Below are 18,485 nucleotides of genomic sequence, written 5' to 3'. Positions count from 1 at the left end.
AGAGACAATGTGTCTCTCCAATCTCTGAGATGCACTGTGAGGAGGTGGAAGGATCACCTGGCACTTTCTTTGCCTGCGGGAAGAAAGAATGTAGCTTTAACATGAAGTGACTCCTACCAGGGTTGTGAGCACTTGGACATAACTATAACTTCAGAATCCCGGAATACGATGTGGAATATGCCCCTCAGGCTGGGATAGAAAAAAAAAAAAAGAAAAAGAAAAAGATGGATTTTGAGGAATTGGCTTGTCCCATTATGGAAGCTGGCAAGTCCAAAATCTGATGGGGTAGGCAAGCAGATTGGAGGCTCAGGGAATCGTTGCAGTTCAAGTCCCAAGGTAGTCTGCTGGCAGAATTCCTTCCTGCTTGGGGAGAGTCAGTCATTGTTCTAATAAGCTTTCAACTGATTAGATGAGGCCCACCCACACTGTGGAGGGCAACGTGCTTTCCTCAAACTGGGAGTCCACCAATTTAAATGTTACTCTCATCCCTCTCTACCCACCCCCAAACCTCACCTTCATAAGAACATTCAGAATAATGTTTGACCCAATATCTGGGCATCATGACCCAGCCAAGTCAACTAATAAAATTTACCACCACAGGGATCCAGGTTTTGAAGCCCTGCATTGGTCAGTTCCTAGAAATGGCTGCCCCTGAGAAGAGATGTAGCCTTTGGGGAGGTAACCCCTTGGACCGGAGTCCAGATCCCAGGGATGAGAGAGAGTCAACAGTCCTGGCAGCTGAGGAAGCAAGTGCCTTAGTCCTTAAGCGTGGCTCTGGACAACACGTCCCAACCCCGTTGTACCTCCTTGAGGCTGACTCAGGCCCTGTGCCCCTTGCAGTCACCCACTCTTCACTGGGCAGTCATTCTCTCTCCTCACTGGCCCCCACTCTCTGGGGCAGGAGCTGAGTCTCCTCACCACCAGGCCTGGGACACTCCAATTTGTTATTTGGTTGTTTGCAGGACTTTCCTAGAAGGATGCTTCCTCTTTCCCAGCTCTCTAGTTAAGATGAAAACATGGTGACTTCTTAAAAACAAGACAACATCCTGCCTTTTCTCTGTCTTGCCAACAGTTCTGATTTTTTTTTTTTTTTTTTTTTTTTTTTTAGGAGGGCTTAAAATATTTTTGAACGTGAAGAACCTAATCTTTCTGGAAGAGGCCACTGGTAGTGACAAGCTTCCCATGAAGAAATGACCCCTGACCTCAGTTGTTTTGTAGAGAGGCCTCAGCCGGCCATCTCCTTCCAGAAGTGAAAGCTGCTAATGAGATGCAGCATTCCAGAAAGGCGTGTGGTGGTGTCTTCTCCCTCCCTGCCTTCCTGCCCCTTCTCCCCCGCCCCACTTCCTCTCTCTTCTCCAATTGCTTGGAATCGAATATATGAGATTCTAGCCACGGGAGGGCAGAAGGAAGAAAGAGAGAGAGAGGAGCATGGTGAGTCCACTACAGAGATAGCCCACGGTTATTTAGTGGTAAGCAATGGTCCAAGCCCCCTATTCTGGGGCTCCTCAGAGAGCAGTCCCTGGACCAGCAGCATCAGTGAGCCCTGTAGAACTTCAAATCATAGATCCCACCCCAGTCCTACAGGAATCTCTGTTTTCACAAGCCCTCCCAGTGATTTGGGGGCATGCTTATGTTTGAGAAACACTGTAAAACCTGTTTCCTCCCAACCACATTTTGGAGCTAGCATAAGTAGAGTGGGCAACTGGTGTTCATTCAGAGAATTTAAGGAGAAGTTAAATAGGCTCCCCTCCCCCATGCCTTCCGTGCAGAAGTCATCTACTTCCTGTTTCTAAAACCCCTCCATTAGAGCAAAAGTGCAGGCTTGCCATTTGATCTCTGTGAAAACGCACCATTCCTACTCCTTCCAACACACCATCTGCTCCTACCTTTTGTTTCCCCTGTTCCCTCCTCAAGGAAAAGCTTTTGAAGAGAATGTTCAGACACACGCAAATGGCCAGGATTCTAGAAACTGGCGTGGTTGATAACCATGATGGCAGTGCAAGCTACTTTAGGCTCAAGATGTTCAAATCTCAAGGTACTGGCCATAGGTGACAATGGACCTAAGGACTGACCCATTGTCTGACATCTGGCTGCATTGTTCTAGCATCTCTCTAGACTCCAAGGTCACTGGAGTCTATGACTCTGCAATTCATGTTAGTCTATTTTCATAATAGTGAGAAAATTAGCTTTTAGAAGCTTGTTGTATCTTTACGAAATAAGAGGAAAGTCACTAATTTATATGTAGGTTTCTCTAAGTGTTTTGAGAGCACGCAGAGTCTAATGTACCTAATGGTTTTAACATTAAAAAGTGATGGAGATTGGGAACACATTCCCCGTAGTTTCCTAGTGCCAAGCTCCTTGGCCCCTGCTCCTTCCAGCAAAGTGGGGCCCAAGAGTGGGACTCTGAGAACAGCTGTCTTTACCTCGCCCACCAGCATCCAGGTGTAGCCATTGTCCAGAGGGCCCCAATTAATACCCAGCATGGTACTGGTACTTAAAAATGGTAATTTATAGACTTGTGATGATTTTTCCCCACATAGCACAAACTGAATAGGAAAATTACTGCCCACCAAGGGAGAATTGAGAAGCTTTGTGTTTCAAGGGCTCCTTCTGAAGAATGTTAGTGGTATTTTTTTTAGACCAAGGGATGCAAAAACCACTTGAGAAAGTGTGAACTAAGCTTGTCCGAAATAATGCAGCCAGGTTAGGCATTTCAAATTCAGAACTGTGAGCCAGGAATTAGGCCTTGAAGATTCTCTTCTTGCCGCCCACCCTCCGTGTCCCTGGGCGATGTCCCTGGTTTCCCTTGGACTAAAACGACAATGATCAGGCAATCTGAGAGATAATTTTGTAATGTTGCTATGAGACCATTTTAACGCTCTGTTTGAAAACTTAGTCTAAATGGTGCTATAGACTGTTATGGGGCAAAAGGATTTGAGTTATTCGAGAAAACAGTTTCTAAAAAAAATAATATGGAAAATAATCTGTAAAAGGCAGGATGCTAGAGGTTTGCCAGAGGCTGTCTCAGCTCCACCCAGGTGGGAAGAGGAGGTAGACAGAGGTATATCTCCACTTATGGCTGTGTATTTACACCAAGTCATAATGGAAGGAAGCTTATGTGCTTTTTAAAAAAAAGATGCATTTATTTATTTGAAAGAGAGCATGCGCGTGTGGATGCATGCGTGGGTGTGAGGAATCCTAAGCAGGCTCCACATACAGTCCGACAATGCAGGGCTCCATCTCTCCACCCTGAGATCATGACCTGAGCTGAAATCAAGAGTTGGGTGCTTGACCGACTGAGCCACCCAGGGACCCCAGAAGCTTATGTTCTTATTACTGATGATTTGGAGGCAGTTACTTAGCAGGCTTCAGCAAATGGAGCAATGAGTTCCAAATATCCTTCTGCTTTAGAGGCCCCCAGCTCCCTCTTGGAGCTATTCCTGAGCACTTTTCATCATGCAGACAGGACCCCAGCCTCACAGACCCCATGGACTGGTGGGGAGTGGGGGAGCATAAAGATCTTCCTGGTAGCCTCTTCAGTGGAATATCAGCCTTGTCCCTTCATTCTCAGTTCCCAAGCCTGCTGGGGAAAGGAGAGCAGGAGGACCACAGGGTTAGTGTTCCCTGTTTCTTGAGAGCACCTAAAATGTTCCAAATTGAGTGAGATGCTTAAGATGGTATATTAGCCAAGGTTTTTCAGAGAAACAGAACCAAAAGGATATCTACATATCTCTCTATATTTCAGACTGGAATTTATACCATCAGCTCTCTTGGTTCTCTGACTGCCAATCTTGAAACTCTCAGCCTCTATAATCATGTGATTCTTGATAATAAATCAAATTTATTCTTCATAATAAATATATATACACACATATGTCATTATATATACATACAAGTTATATATGTACACATTTATATATTTATTTGTAGGCATCAGATCAGAAAATTATGGAGGCTAAGTTTCAAGACCCAGGAAGAGCTAATATTTCAGTTCAAACCCAAAGGCAGCAAAAGACTGATGTTCAAGCTCAAACCATCAAGCAAGAGGAGGTCCTGTTACTCATGGCGGGAGGGGAAAGGGCGGTCAGAATTTTGATTACATTCGGGCCTTCAGTTGGTTAAGTGAGGCCCACCCACATGAGGGAGGGCAATCTACTTTATTCAGTTACCAATTCAAATGTTAAACTCATCCAATAACACCCTCACAGACTTACCCAGAATAATTGATGCTTGAGTGAGTATCTAGACAGCTGGTGGCCCAGGCAAGTTCACACATAAAATTAACCATCACAGGTGACTTTGAATGTTGATTCCATCTTTTTCATTGGTTTCTGTTTGGAGCTCCATTTTTGACAATGATTGGGCTAAAAACTATATAACCAAAGAAGTTGGAAATTCAATAACTAGTATGTTTTCTATTGCTCAATATATTGCCATACACTGGCCCACTTCCATCAAGGAAAAAATTGTATCTTAGGTAGTGTAAAATTATAAAATTAAAATTTTAATTGTATAAAATTAAAAATGTATGTATTTTTTTCTGTTTTCAAATAATGAAAATATCTTCATTTTTAAAAATGAGTGTAGGTACCAACAGTCTTCTTGGAAAGAGTTGTCCTTCATTCTGTGGTTAGAGCCTTCCTAATTCTTGGTTTCTTTTATTAAATGATGGCAACAGAAGATAACAGACATTTTATCACCATCTGTTAGTCTCCCAAATGTCTTCAGTTTTCACTAGTAAGAAAATTAAAAAATATTGAAAAAACAGAGATGACGAAGGTGTCAATAGTAGAGGCACAAGAAAGATGAAAAAGGCTTGGGTGTAAGGTACACACAGCCATAGATGACAGGGTTGCTGAGCCCCATCCCTAGGTTGAATCCTTTCTACAGATGAACCATTCCACTCATAGGCACATGCCAATAGGAATTCTTTCATATATACGGAAGAAGGTACATATCAGATGTCCATAACATCATTGTTCATGCAACCAAAGCCTGGTAACAATCCAAATGCCCATCCCTAGAGATTGGACAAACTGTGGCATATTCACACAATAATGTATCATATAGCTGTCAACATAAAGGTAATATGGCTATAATTTGATGACTGTAGAAATATTAAGCAGAAAAAGCTAACTCCCAAAATATTAAATAACATTTGATTCTTTTAGAAAGATAAAAACAAAACATAGACTGTCAAAATTTTTTGTTCTGTGAAAGCTCATGTGAAGAGGATGAAAAGGGTTTGGGAGAGAATATTTGCACACCACCCATCTGACAAAGGAATAGTATGGAGAATATATGGAGGGAAAAAACTAGCAAAACTTAGTAGTAAAAATCAAACAGTTCAATTAGAAAATGAACAACAAACATGAAAAACAAATTCTCGAAAGAGGATGTTTGGATGGCAAACAAGCACATGAAGAGATGTCCAACATCTTTAGCTGTCAGGGAAATGCAAGTTAAAACCACCACTGCTATGTACATATCTATTAGAGTGGCTAAAATAAAAAACAGTACCAAAACCAAACGCTGGTCAGGATGCAAAAAATTCGATCACTCATGTATTGCTGGTGGAAATGCAAAGTGTTTTAGCTACTTCCAAAACCATGTGACATTTCCTTTATAGAACTATGCATACAGTTACTATAGAACTCAGCAGTTGCACTCAGGAATGTATCTCTAAGAATGAAAATTTATGTTCTTACAAAATCCACTATCCAAATGTTTGTCACAGCTGTATTTGTAATAGCTAAAAACTGGAATCAGCTCAGTTAACAGATGAAGTACTTGCACTCAAGCCTTCTCTCAAAATCTGCTTTTGGAGATAACCAAGCTATGACACATATGAAGAAAACTAACTGTATGAAAACAGAAACCTAGGAAAGTAAACGTAAGAGACTCCTGGGAAACAAAGTAATTCAGCCAATAAAACAGTGTAAAACACCATGCCCCCCCCCAGAGCACTTAAATTAATATTAATAGATACACTTAATAAGATGTTGCAACTATAAAATGAGAATAAGCTGCTTTTTAAATGGAACAATTAGGGGACAACAACAACAACAACAACAACAAAGGATTTCTGGAAGTTCAATTTGTGATTGGTAAAGTACAAACAAACAAACATGAAACTTGAAGATCATGTCTGGAAATTTCCCAGAAGAGAGAGACAGAAGACATATTGCTTCACCCTCTGATAAAAAAGACAATTAAGCACCACAGAAAATTAATCCAGGAGTTTCATTGCTCCTCCCCACAGATTTGCTTTCTCCTTCTGTCATTTACTTCTAAATATTGTGTGATTGTCATCGTAGTTTTCTCTCAAGCAATGAGCCATTTAAAACTGTGTCTTCTAGTGTCTAAATATAAAGAATTTCCTTTCTTTCTTTCTTTTTTTTTTTTGGAAGGGTGTGTTGGTTGCTGATTGCTATATTCATTGTATTTTGATCAGATAAATTGATAATGTCTGCTACCCACTCTTTAAAATTGGCTGAGATTCCTGGGCATGTGGGCAATGCTTGCTTCTTAAGCACATGTTCCATGTGTGATTAAAAGGAAGGGAAAAGCACTAAATTTGGATGCAGCGTTCTAAATATGCATTAACCAAGTGTTTTCATTGTGTCGACTGCTTATTCTAAATTTTTTTTTTAAAAGTGTCTCATGCAGGACTTGAAGACTATTATTTTTTTTAAAGATTTTATCTATTTGACAGACAGAGATCACAAGCAGGCAGAGAGAGGAGGAAGCTGGCTCCCCGCTGAGCAGAGAGCCCAACGCGGGGCTCGATCCCAGGTCCCCAGGACCATGACCCAAGCCGAAGGCAGAGGCCTTAACCCACTGAGCCACCCAGGCGCCCTGGCTTATTCTAAATTTTTTTTGGTATGCTCAATCTATCAGTTTTTGAAAGCAAAGCATTTATTAGTGGCATCTCTGAATGTGGATTTGTCAGTTTTTGTTATGAAATTCTGTCAACTTTTCTGTTTTTCAAGTCAGTATCCTTAGATATTTGCAATTGTTATTATACTTCCTTAAAGATTTTATTTATTTATTTACCAGAGAGAGAGTGAAAGAGAGAGGGAGAGAGAGCGAGCGAGCACGCAAGAGTACAAACGGGGGGTGCGGCAGGCAGAGGGAGAAGCAGGTTCCTTCCTGAATGGAGTGCTGGATGTGGAACTGGATCCCAGGATCCTGGGATCATGACCCAAGCTGAAGGCAGACTTTTAACCATTGAGCTTCCCATGTGTCCCTGGAATTTCCTTTATTATCATTATATAATATTATCCCTATCTATTAATAATTTCCACTATAAATTGTATTTTATTTGATATTGATTATTTTGGCCACTACTTGCTTGGTATAGATTTCTAAATCTCTTTGTGCTTAACTTTTAAGTGCCTTTTTGTTTTGAGTATATCTTTTAGATAGCATATAACAAGATTTTGCTTGCTAAAATTTAGACTAGGATCTTGTACTTCTGGGAAGATGGAACAGATATATTTTTCCCCATTCTCTACCCCTAAGTACAATTAAATCCCTGGACATTATGTATAAAACAAATATAAGAAGAAAGGAAGGCAGACCAAGTAGGGACTGGAGGACCCAGGGAATGACTGGGTGTTGAGTTCTTCATGTTTTCATTTTACCTAATTATACCCCAGACTGGATAATGGAGAAGCTGGCTCCTGGAAACACCAATAGGGACCAATAAAGCCCCCAAGAAAAGTTTGCTTTCTCTAGCTAAAGAGGCAGTCTAAGAAGACAGAAAACTTAGACAGTGACAACCCTACTTCTGCCAAACCCCACAGGAAAAGCTATATCCCCACCTCCACCATTGCCAGAGAAGTCCCTACCGTTGTATCCTTGGAAGGTTGTTATAAGATGCTCCAGTTGTTTTGGTGTCACTATTGGTCACATGATTACCATGTAGTTTTGGAGAAGGTCAAATGGGGACCATAGACTTTAGGTTAGTAACCTCTCCCCTCCAGATTGCCAATCGATATCACATGGGGACCCTCTCTACCTGGCAATATTGGGGCACTCCTGCCCCTCCCCACTAGTGTGCTGTCAAGGGAGACATAGTAGGAAGTCAGGACTTTCACCACTGCTTAGCACTGGTGTTGCTAATGAAGATCCCCCTCCCTCTAATGAAGATTAGTGATCTAATGAAGATCTAATGATCTAAAGATTAGATCTAAAGATCTAATGATCTAATGAAGATCCCCCTCTCTCTGCAGAGACCATGTGGACAGCCCAGACTACCACCCTCACCATGTATTTATGAGGTATATCTTCCCAACTGGGTGTCATTGGAGGCTGACTGGAAAGCCTGGATTTCTAAATCAAACTGCAAGTAAGGAGATGGCACCCTATTCACCCACCATAGCTGTTTTATCAGAGGCCTGCTAAAACATGAGATTTAAATAAGACCCAGTCTCAAAAAATAGTATCCAAAATGTCCAGGATCAATCATTAAATAATATATATCATACTAGGAACTGAAAGTATCTCAAACTGAATGAGAAAAGTCCATCAACAGATACCAACTGAAATGGCACTGATGCTTAGATAGAATTACCTGATATTTGCCATCATAAAAATGCTTCATGAGCAATCATGGACATGCTTGAAACAAATGAAAGAAAAAAGTAGTAATTTTCAGCAAAGATATAGAAAACAAAGAAAAACAAAGTGGAAACTTTACAACTGAAATTTACAATCACTGAAATGAAAAAACTTAGTAGTTAGGCTTAACAGAAGAACGCAAAGACCAGTGGAAAGAATTAATGCAATTAAAAATAGAACAAGAGTAATTACCCAAAATGAACAACAGAGAGTAGACTGACAGTAATGAACAGAGTCTCAAGGATAAGTGGGACTCTAATAAAAGATATGATGTCGTGTCATGGCAGCCCCAGAAGGGAAGAGGCACAGAGTGGGGCTAGAAAAGTATCCAAAGAAATGATGGCTGAAAATCTCCCAATTTGGCAAAAGACATCAACTATTGCTATTTAACATAGTCCTGGAATTTTAAACCACTGCAATAAAGACAGAAAATAAAGGGAATAAATATCAGAAAGAAAGATACAACTACTTCTCTTTACAGATGACATGATGCCCTAAATAAATGCTAACCCCACAAAATCTTCAAAGACCTCCAGCAACTAATAAGTAAATTTGGCAATATTGCAAGATATAAGATCAACACCCCAAAATCAATTTCATTTCTGTATCCTCACAATGACTATATGGAAAACAAACAAAAAAAATTTTTTTTAAGATTTTATTTATTTATTTGACAGAGAGAGATCACAAGTAGGCAGAGAGGCAAGCAGAGAGAGAGGAGGAAGCAGGCTCCCTGCCGAGCAGAGAGCCCGATGCGGGACTCGATCCCAGGACCCTGAGATCATGACCTGAGCTGAAGGCAGAGGCTCAACCCACTGAGCCACCCAGGCACCCAAACAAAAATTTTTAATGTCATTCCATTTGCAATTGCTCAAAATACAGAACAATTAAATTAAGCTTAAATCTGACAAAACATACAGAAGACTGATTTAGAAAACCACGAAACATGAAGGAAGTCAAAGAAAATCTAAGTAAGTGGAGAAATATTCCATGTTCATGGATAAGGAGAATCAACATAGTCAAGATGTAAATTCTTTCCAAATTGATAGATCAGTTTAACACAATCTCTATCAAAATTTTAGCAAGATTTTTTTTTCCTATACACAGACAAGATTATTCTACCATCTATATGGAAAAGTAAAGGAACTCTTAATTATATATGTAGCAGCTTCTTAATCCATCATGTTTATGTCCAACCTCTCTTATCTATCTCCATCTGTTTATTTCTCTGTGCTGTGTCCTGGATGGTTACTCCCCATGCCTTTTGACCAAGCCCTGTTGGAGTTATAAGTTCTGAGCCAGTTTTTGCGTTTATTTCCTCTAACAGTTATCAATACCAGGAATTATCTTATTTATTTGTTTATAAGTTTATTTCTGTCTCCCTCAAGTAGAACATAAGCTGTCTCCAGGGGCAGTGACTCTTTGCTTTCTTCCCTAGAGGGGTATGAGCTGTGTCTGGCAAATTGTAGGGGGTTGAGAAAATGTATTTGCATTGGTAACAGACTCCCAAGGAAACAAATAATACAGTGAACAAAATGAAAAAATGTAACAAAATGAAAAAAATGTGAACAAAATGTAAAACCTCCCTACGATTAACAGATGTGTCTAACAAGACATGGCATCCATAAGGGAAGTATAGGTTGTTATAAAATGGAACAATCAGAGAACTGGAAAGAATCTCTTGGAAATTAAATAGGTAATTGGCAAAATAAAATAAATAAATAAATAAATACATATGAGCCGGGAAGTTAATGTCAAAGATATGTCCCCAAACGTAGAGGAAAAAAGACCTATCTTTTTACTCTTTGATAAAGAGAACAGATAAATATCATAGAGAATCTGTCTAGAAGCTCCGTCGAATATATGCACTCTCCTTCAATATCATTTATAATGAATTCCATAAATTTTGCCTTCTTTCACACTTATTCATCCTAAATATTTTATGACTTTCGCATTGAATTTTTCTTCAAGCAATGAGTCATTAGAACCGTGTCTTTTAATGGTAAACATTGAATGTTTATTATCCGCCGCCCGCCCCCCGCCATGGCCAGGAGCATGGGAATCAGGCCCAAGCTAGGCACAAATCCCTGTTCTGGTCACTTGCTAGAGAATACTTCTATTTCATCATATGGCTTGGGAAGGATAAGTAGGCAAGGAGTTTCTGTCCTCATTCATGGGATAGATAATTATTTTCCTGGCTCCTTGTGATGCACGGGACCTGTGACTCAAATCCCAAATGCACGTTATCACAAATCCCCGTCTTACTCCCTATCCTCAATTCTTGATTCTCAGAGGGAGAGTGTGCATCAAATTTCACTCATTGCTTTGACCATAGGTTCTCTCTTCATTTTTGATACCTGGAAGTTTTCTCATTTTAACCTTTGAGATCAGCAATATATGTTTAAACGTCACACTTTGTCCATAGCATGTCCGTGTATTCAAGTAGTACAGGTGATTCTTACCTGTAGTCAGTTTGGTATCTTTACTAGAAGGTACATTGGCTCTTTCTCCCAGGTCACTAATGTGCTCTTTGGCTATGACCTTCCTATTCTCCAATTTATTGTTTTTTTTTACTTAATATATTTTTCATTTCCAAGATCCCTAATTGTTTTTTTTTTTATCAGAGAGCATATTTTTGGTGGATAGATGTTTCTGATGCCTCTCCTTGCCGCATGAGTTCAGTTTCCCTAGGTGCTGTGTTCTTCTTTTTTGAGCTGGGTTCCTTTTGTGAATGGTGGTGAATTTGGTTAAATATGATTCAAATGTTTGATTATTCTTGTTTGTGTATTTATTTGTTTTTTTTCTGTTAATCTCTTTGTAAAGGGTACATGTGTTATCTGCAGCTTGCCTCTGGTAGGAGAGGGGGTGGATATATTACCAATCGTGACGGACTATTTCCTGGGCTTGGTGGCTCCCTGATCCTTTTGGGAATCATCAGCTTTGTAAGTCAAAGCACTGGGCACTCAGTGCCACTATACCATGGAGAGGGAGAGGGAGAAGGACATGAAGAAGACGGAGGTGATCCCCATAGAATTTTCCTCTTGGTGTGTCTTCGATCTGCTCATTTCATGTGTTGACTCTTAGCTTGGATCATCTATAGGATACTCCTACCTTTTGAAGCAAGTTTCTCTGAACACATTTTGGACTGTGGTTTCCTCTTTCAACCCAATTCCATCTGTCTTTTATACCATTCAGGTATGCCTCATAATTTCTCGTCCACCTAGCACTTCTTGTTCCCTGGTATTTCCATAGATTTATTCTTTCAAAAATATCTTTTTTCTCATTTCTAAAGATTTTTCAAAGGAAGGTGAGGCCAGCACAATTTCTCAAGCTGTTATCCCCTGAATATTTTCACTGTTATTGAAACCTTAAAAAACACATACTGTTTTTTAGAAGGAAAAAATACTAGTAAGATATTATTCTTAGAAACTGTTACTAATAGTCACTGTATGAGATTAACCACTTTTTTTTTTTTTTTTAAACTGGGCTCCATGCTCACAACAGAACGCTTGAACTCACAACCCTGAGATCAAGACCTGAGCTGAGATCAAGAGTCAGACGCTTAACAGACTGAGCCACTCAGGCACCCCGAGAACATTCAGTTTTTAAGAGAAAATGGATATAAAGAGATTTTTCCTGTTAGATATAAAAATATTTTAAAGCCAAGTTAATGATAAGAATGTGGTAGGACAAAAAAGGTAGATACATGAAATAGATTAGGACATCCAGACACAGAATTTGGTATATAATAAATGTTGGTATTTTAAATCATTACACAAAATACTGTGTAGACACAAATGGCTGACCATTTAATAATCCTTGGGTAGGAAAGAGCTTTTCTGAGCAGTCGCCACATTCAGAAACCCGAAGTGGAAAACTGGTAAGATTTGATGAATTAAAAATAACATTTTCAGTACAGTATCAAAAATCATAGACTTAATATATAATTAGTAAACTGGGAATGTTCTCTCATTATGAAGATGAACCCATATTTTTCTCCTCTATTCCTGGCTTTGGTTCCATTGTCTTCACTGTACATATGAGGAAGTTGAGTCTCAAAGGGAGCAAAGTGCCCCAGATCCCTCAGCAGTTGGTGAAAGAGGCAACATTTGAACCCAGATCTTCAGAGCTTTCCCCATTACACTGCAGCATGGTAATGGAGGCAAGGAAAGCAAAGAGGAAGAAGGGCTGGCCAGAGAGCTGTGGTGATCTCCAGCAAAGACTGGGAAGCAGAACCCCCACAGTGAGTTGCTGCACCCCCCACCACTGTGTATTTACTCTCCCATTCACAGCACAGCTGGAAATCTTGAACTTTCTGCTTCCTGCACAGCAGGGAGGCTGGACCAGGGCTGAACTGACCAGGAAGGAGATACTTTGAAAATGGGAGTGTTTAAAGCCACTTCGTGGTCACCACTAGCAAGAGCCCTTTTGAAACTGCAAGGGTGTTATCATCTTGGAACTTTTGCCCTTTCTTTAGTATCTGGCTTTTTCTGAAGTACATTCTTTTATGTTCTTAGAAAATGCAGAACTTGGAAAGTAAATGTGGTAAGGAAAACACATGGTATTTTCAGATCCAGTATAATTTATTAGGGCATCCTGGTAGCGTGGATACATCTCCAGACCAGGAATTTTCCCTATATAAATTAACTGCAAAGCAATCCTTCAGAAACTACAACACCACTGGTTCACAATGGGAAATGTTATGCTCTCTCAAATAAGTAAAGAATAACATTATTTTGTGGTAAAGTTGTTGCCAGTCCCAGATACCCTTAAGGGAATCACAATCTTACCCTCATTAATGAGACTCTGCCAGAGACATTGGGGCTCCAGGTGCCTGGTTCTGACGGTGATGTCTACTGGAGTTGCTGTTGGTTGCCACATCCTGGCAGGCTTGGGGTCCCGGAGCATTTCAGGACCGGAAGGCAGATGTTGTGGGGACCAGTCTCACCATGGTTACCCAGGAATTGGGAGATCTGAGGTGAGTCCTTTACTTCATGGGGATTCTGTTTCCCCATCTGTGAAATGGGGATATTTGAGCATTTTTCAATGTATATAAAGTCCAGTGGCAGGGATCGTCCCTCCACAGTCAGGCCAGTGAATTGCCCCTAGCATGCACAAACTGAGAAACCATCACACTTTGCAGTAAGATGGGGCAGAAGTTTCTTGGGGAACAAAAGGAAAATGTAAGGGAATGTTTATGAACTGCCCTGTATGGATGGATACAACTTGGTAAGCTCTCTTTGAAAGGACTCTGAAGAGTTCACTGCACCCCCTTCCCCTGGCCTCAGCCCCACTCACCCCTCCCCGGACACTCCTCAGGGGGCCCCGCGGTGCTCCACAGTCCCATGGACGTCTGGAAGCCTTATTTCTCTGGGCATTGCCCTACGCTCTGTGCGCTCAGATACAAGCCCTTCTCCATTTCTCTGCTCCCCCTCACGAAGTGCAGACGTGGGGGCGTCTATCCCCCTTGCTGGCTTAAAAACGTATTTCAAGATGAAGATAAAAGGCAAGCGATGGCAGGAAACACTCCTTCGGGTAATTTTTACAGCTTCTCTTGAATTCTTTTAAGCAGAGACCTTTCTTGGAAAGGGCGTGAGGTCGGAGATGCACCTTGACCGAGCAGAAAGGGAGATTTGTTCTATAGCCCAGGTTGCGCTGCACGTGGGGTCTGAGTGGGAGACTCAGGCAACAGCTTGTCTTCCCAGGTCTCGGTTTTCTCATGTGTAAAGGAAGAGAAGCCTAGCACCATCCCCGTGGGCAGGTGGCGGGTTTCATGACCTAGCATTCACATACAAGCCCTTCACAAAAACAAGTGAGTCTGGATTTAACAGAAAGAGAGAGAGAGAGAGTTATTTAAAACCAAAACTGACTTTAGCAACTTCTGCCTTTTAAGGGATGTAGCAAGGGGAAGGCAGCGATGACTATGTCTGTGGGTACATAAATCTCTATACTGCTCCCTTCTTCTTATGGAGGGGACCAGGGGCTGGTGGGGACTGGAATTTCAGAGCCTCTGCCAGGTCTTCTGAGCTGCCCAGGACCCACAGTAGATGTGCTTTGTTTAGCAGACAACTGAGTGTCTCTATGTAACATATCCCCGGGGCCAAAAAGAGGCCCAATAGAACTACATTACTGTTCATAATAAAGAATGGGTAGAAACTAGCAAGAGAGGGGATAGACCCAATGGCAAAGAGTTTCACCTGCAGAGCAAAGCACAGAGAGAACTTCCCAGCAGCCGGGTGACCCAAAGACTCAGGAGAACAGGAACGCCTGATCCCCAGTTTTAGGTCATATATATTCTGTGATGTAATCCTTCTCCCCGTGCAAACCTTCAGCAAAATCTGTTCTGTACAGAGATGCTTGGTGTGAATGAATTCAGGACAAATCAAGGAAAAGGGGACTTTAAAAAATTTTTTTTCGTCATGTCAGAATGGAGCAGGAGGGAAAAAACCACTGCGGGTAACAGAGAGGTGGGGACAAAACTTACTGGAGGGGGTCCTGGTGATGACCCCTGCGAATTCACAGGGTGCTTGTAGCACAATATTGGACTTCCCACAGGAAGATGGAGATTCAGCCATTTATATATATTTAAAATATTTAATTTATTTATTCATTCATTTATTTACTTGAGAATGTGTGTGAGAGAGAAGGAGAGAGAGAGAGCAAACAGAGAGAGGGAGAGGGACAAGCAGTCTCCCTGCTGAGCATGGAGCTGGATGCCGGGCTTGATCCCACGACCCTGAGATCATGACCTGAGCCAAAATCAAGAGTCAGAGGCTTAACTGACTGAGCCACCCAGGTGCCCGCCAGATTTAGTTTAAATCTCAAAGACAAGTGACCCCAGTCAATGTCTGGATTACAAACACGTAACTGAGAAGCACATTATAGGATTAGTAGACAATGGGACAGTTATGATGATTGTGGCTGGAAGAAGGCTATATTTAATATTTTAAGACATTAAAAGTATCCAGCTGGATGGAGAGCATAGTCATCATCAAGGCTATTTGCAAATGTTCCGTGTCCTTTTCCTTCCAGACACAGGATAAAATTGCATCTCCCTGCCCGTTTGAAATTAAGCTGGTCATGGGCATGCCTTGGCCCATGAAAAGTGAGTGGAATCTTGTCCCTTCCAGGCAGAAGCAGCAAGAACTCGTGTGTGCCTTGCCTGTTCTTTTTCCTCTGCCTCGGTGACTGACAACAATTAGATACTGACTGCTCTGTCACCCTAGATCCTCAGTGAGGACTTCACCCTGGGTCCTCAGTGAGGACATCACCAATAAACCTCAAACTTTTTTGGCTTGTGTTGAAAGCTATTGAAATTTGGCGGGGTGGAGGGGGATGTGATTTCTGCATAACCTAGACCATCCTGAGAGGTATGGACATTCTTGCAAAGTCCTGCTTGTTGTTTTGCGGACACGGAAGTTTGGACAGGAGCAGTGACTGCTTTGGAGCACCCAGAGACCTTGCAGGAAATCTGCAGCTGGGACCCAGCTCCTGTTCCCCACCAAGCAGCTATGCAGAGCCTGAATGTGGAGTGATAGGAGTGTGGGTGGGTGATGCCTGGCCTTCTACTTTCAGGCCCAAACAGAACAAGCTCCGGACAGACAGCACAAGCTGCTCAAGGAAAAACTCAGGCTTCTACTCCTGGAGGGTGTTGCACTGAAGCCTGTCCTCTCCCCTAGCTTCTCCACTCCTAGTGCACTGGTCTGAGCGTGCACTGGGCTTCTTGATGATGGCATTTGTCCACCCTCTTTGACATCATTCTGCCTTTGCCCTCTGACCCCGCTGTGTTTCTGATTGCTCTGGGTAATGGTATAAGCCAGAGCCACCAGGATGCTGGATAACGAAAATTATAAAATCTTAGTGGCATTCCACGGGAAGGGCTTACTGCTCATGCCTCTCTCTCATCCTCTTCCCAGAAGCAGGGGTCTAGTCTCATTCTCTTGGGGACGGCAAAGGTACCAGAGAACAAAAAGAAGTAGATAAGGCTGCTGGAGGACTAGACTTGACTCACTCATCTTTCTCTTGGCCAAGGAAGGTACCCTGGCCAAATCCAACCTCTAGAGCTGGGAAAATACACTCATTAAGTCACATGGCAAATGACATGGATACAAGGAAGGGTAAGAATTGGTGCAATTAATGCAAATTGCCACATTCTCCACTCTCTGGTCCCTGAGTTTTCCATAGTTCCGCAGACCCTCACTCCCATAAGAGCCTTTGCCAAGGCGCCAGAGTGGGCCTTGTCCCCTCTAGCCTCGTGCACGAGTGTTCCCTGGTTGTGCAGCATCACTGGTTGAAATCCCAGAGTCTCAGATGGTGTAACCCGGTGCATTTAAACAGCCAAAGACAAGCTGGGCGATTATGCCGGATGACAAGGCCTTCATCAAAGATTTATTGGCTCCTGCAGAAACAGCCTTTAAATCACCCAAGACCTGTAATTACATTGGGCACGCCGAGTAAATGCATCTATTCCAACACCTGTGAGTCAAGTTGGCCCTTTGCTTTCTGTCGCAGGCAGAGTATCTACTCCCTCATTTACCCTCCACCTAATAAGGGTCGCACACAATGCCAGGCCCTGGAGATCCAAGCAGAATACAGACAACATTCTCCCCCTGAAGATCTATGAGGTATGCAGGTGGACAGACATGCACGGTGCGGTTAGCAGTGAGAGCACGGAGGAGGGAGCTTCTAGTGATGTGGTGAGGATGAGGACATGAGGGGAGCTGGAGAATGGACCACACTTTGAAGGAAGGGATGTGGTCGAGACGGAGTGAGCATTCAAAGGGAAATCTCACGGTGCCATCCGTCAGGGCTTTAGCCCTGCTATAATGAAAATGCCAGAGACTGAGCGTCTTAAACAACAGACATTTACTTTTCTGGTTCTGGAGGCTGAGAAGTCCAAGATCAAGGTGCTATCGGATCCAGTGTCAGGTGAGAGCCCACTTTCTGGCTTGCTGATAGCTGGCTTTTGTTATATCCCTCCATGAGAGACAGAGACACAGAGAGACAGAGAGACAGAAACAGAGAGAGAGCTCTTTCCTTTCTTTTTCTCGGAGGGCACTCTTCCCATCATGAGGGCTCCACCCTATCTGTAACCCTACCTCTGACCTTTCCCAAGAACCGGCTGGTCTCTTCACAAACTTGAGGACACAACCTGGTGCAAAGGGAGGAAAGCGGCAGGATGATGGTGCTCTTTGTCATACCCAAGTTTTGTCCACTGACACTGGGTCTAAACTTACGATCGGTCCCCTATGGGTGCGGTCATTCCTCAGGGAAGGAAGTGGGCGGCCAGTCAGGGAGCCCTTGAGGCCACAGTCCTGTGGCCACTCCCCAGCACCAGCCACTACTTTTTTCATCATCCTGAGACCAGGAATAATCGAAGTTATTTGTTTGTATCTTTGTGTATGCTGTTCTGAACCAGCCTTGAAGCCTTGGCTGGAGGCTGGTCCGTTCCCCTGTTTTGAGCACCCAATTAAGCCCACACTCCCAACCTCTTCCTTCATCAGGCTTTCATACTCCAGGCAGGATGTTATCAGCCCCAAGTGCCCCAAGTGCCCAGAACCCCAAGGTCCCAGACCGGGAAGGACCGTGCCTATGCCCTGGAGTCCAGCAAATTATTCCAATTAGCCAACCCACTGAGAGCCCCAGTGACTGAGCTAACCCCCCACACGGCTTGCTGGGCACAGGCTGCCCCCTCCCCTCAGGCTGGCTGTTACCTGGGCTTGAGGGAAGTGTCTGTGTCTGTATGTGTGTGTGGCTCTGCCTGGCAGCCTTCTTTCATTCAGAGCTGTAAGCAACAAAGAGTTCTGCCTTTCATCCCTCTGAGTGTCATTGTGTTGTGTCCTGACATCAAAAGAATCTTT

This window comes from Mustela nivalis, assembly GCF_964662115.1.
Source record: "Mustela nivalis genome assembly, chromosome: 8".
Lineage (NCBI taxonomy): Eukaryota > Metazoa > Chordata > Mammalia > Carnivora > Mustelidae > Mustela > Mustela nivalis.
This window is presented reverse-complemented; position numbering follows the sequence as displayed.